Raw genomic sequence first — 2,600 nt, 5'->3', positions numbered from 1 at the left:
GCATATACGTTAGGAGCAGACATTGTGGACAGACTCGATGATGGTTTCGGATTCGCAACCGGCTTTGCACTGCTCCATTAGATGAGTTGTGTACTGAGCTAACTCGGGGACCTGAAGACAGATAAGTTACAGAATCTCAGCTGGCAAATTCATGCAGGCATTCAAAATATATATTTACCACGCATACGACGGACCAAAGATCGTACATGACCAAAACGGGTTTGAACCAATGCCTACGAATGCTTTCAAACAAACAATAATCTGTTCACATAAGATTCATCCTAGGGTCCACCAACAGAAGTCAGCACTCTCCATAAAATGTGGCCTAACAGAGGGGGTGAATATCAGTGAGGTATACTGAAGGTCGAGCCAATAGTGGGCCGGTGAATCGAAAACGTATACATGATAGTCGTTGATGAATATCGGCATATCGGAATTTTGGACATTTCGAAGCGTCTTGAAATACACTACCTTACTGCTGGCAGAGAACACACGAAAGATTCCAGCTACGTAGCAGATTATTAAAATTGTGTGAACTTCAGGAAAAAAACATTTGTACCTCGACGTTGTTCGATTGGAATGACAATACCAGCAACTTTAACCAGAAACGCTGACCAAATGTTGCTTCACTACACTGCTGAACACAGACCATTCGTCACGACTCCCTGGAGTCACATACGAAATAATCAATCACAATGATGTGATAGTCGGATTAGGCAGATTAGGGTTTCATTCAGGCGAAAGAGGGCAACAGAGCCTGTCAGACGGGCTGAACCGAAGTGAACTGAACTGGACTGAACTGAAGAACTGAACTGAACTGAACTGAACTGAACTGAACTGAACTGAACTGAACTGAACTGAACTGAACTGAACTGACTAAACTGATCTGAACTGAACTGAATTGAATTGAACCGAATCGAACTCAACTCAACTCAAGTGAACTGAACTGAACTGAACCGACCTCAGCTTCACTGATTTCAGTAAACATCATTCAGCCGCTGTTGATCGTACTATATCTACGTGCTCATTCCCTGTATTAGGAGATCGTATTCCAGATCTCCGCCGATTTCTTAATATTCTGATCGTCTACATCACTTTCCCCCCTCTATGAGTTACACGTGTGCTAACTTTCACAGACACAAAGACGCTTCGGACGCTTGGTATATTCACGTGTTTACTGCAAGGAATAATAATTCCATTACACTTCGTATTATTTGTATTTCCGATTATGCTACATCATCTTCCAAATTCTATGGTTCGCCCTGAATTTTCCTATCGAAACTGTCGTTTGTTGGACGTTTAACTAGGAATTCCATGGACTGACGCCCGTCTTAGATGACGCACTGGGTGGTGGCATTGGCAAATAAGGCCCACATACGTTTTTCGCACTGGTATGTGTGCACCACGAGGCCAAATCACCTGCTGAATTGTGAAGCAGTGCTTCTGGAATTGATCGAATACTTCCTTGCTACACATGAGTTCATCCTTCTTGGATAAGCACTTCAGTAGGACAATCGGAAAGGGTTCTACCTTGTATAATTCGTTCTTTCATGTGACGATCACTTTCTCATAATTTGCGCGAATAATGACAACTGCGGTGGATTATGTGGAAGAAAATTAAATATAAATAAATCATTCGGAGGTTGTACAGTGCCAGCCAAAAGAAGCACGAAGGAAGAGATACTCCTCAATTCTGAACAGGAGAAGCCGGAATGCCAGGGTCAGGCCCGGTCTGCAAACCCTCCGGCCAGCCAGTTCGCGTCCTAACAACTGATCTATCATAAGCTCTCTAGAGGCAATGCCCTCACCCCAATACGAGGCATCCAATAGTTGTTCTATGGTTTTCGTTGTGAAGCAGTTGTGAACCGAGTTGCGTGATTCGCTTTTGTCTATTTCGTGCCACGTTCAATCTGGGAAAATGTTGACATTTTAAATCCCTGGCATCATGCTCAATCTTAAGTCTGCTACTGTGGAAAGCGAAATGCATCATTTAAGTTAGTTAACTTACAGCCTGGGGAAACAAAATGCCAATTCACTTTAGTTTGTCTCGGGAATTTGGTTTGGGTCAAATAGCATACTCCTACATACGGTGCTCTACCCATCCACAAATTCATTCAAGAATGGGTGAGTGATGAACACGTTTAATATTCCATTCAATGCTTTATTTATTATTCTATTTTTTAACATTCAAGGTGATGTATATATACCCCAATTCGAATAAATACGTATTTCTTGTTAGACTGTGCTCTACGTGCGGAATTTATTTATCAGAGCGCCTCCCTAGATGAGATCAGAACAAGTTCGCATTACTTGTCTAAGAGCGCCTTCTGAGCCCTTGAAGTCAGTACCAGCCTTCTTTGTACTCAAGTTCTAACATTTCTCCCATCCACTCCGGTAATCGGTCACTCCACTGTGTTGATTTCCATGCTATACTACGCATCCTGTGTATAAAAAAAATCCTCTCTGGAGAAACTGGATAATGATTATGGACAGACAAGATAAATCTGGCTTGGAATAAGTCCCGTCCCACGTGCATAAACATCGACCAGTTGTGAATCCGATACAACAACATCATGTTGACAATGGGGTGAGAAAACAAC

The sequence above is a fragment of the Opisthorchis viverrini genome (genome assembly GCF_000715545.1).
Source record: "Opisthorchis viverrini unplaced genomic scaffold opera_v5_546, whole genome shotgun sequence".
Taxonomy (NCBI): domain Eukaryota; kingdom Metazoa; phylum Platyhelminthes; class Trematoda; order Opisthorchiida; family Opisthorchiidae; genus Opisthorchis; species Opisthorchis viverrini.
The sequence above is the reverse complement of the archived record's forward strand: the minus strand, read 5'-3'. Positions refer to the sequence as shown.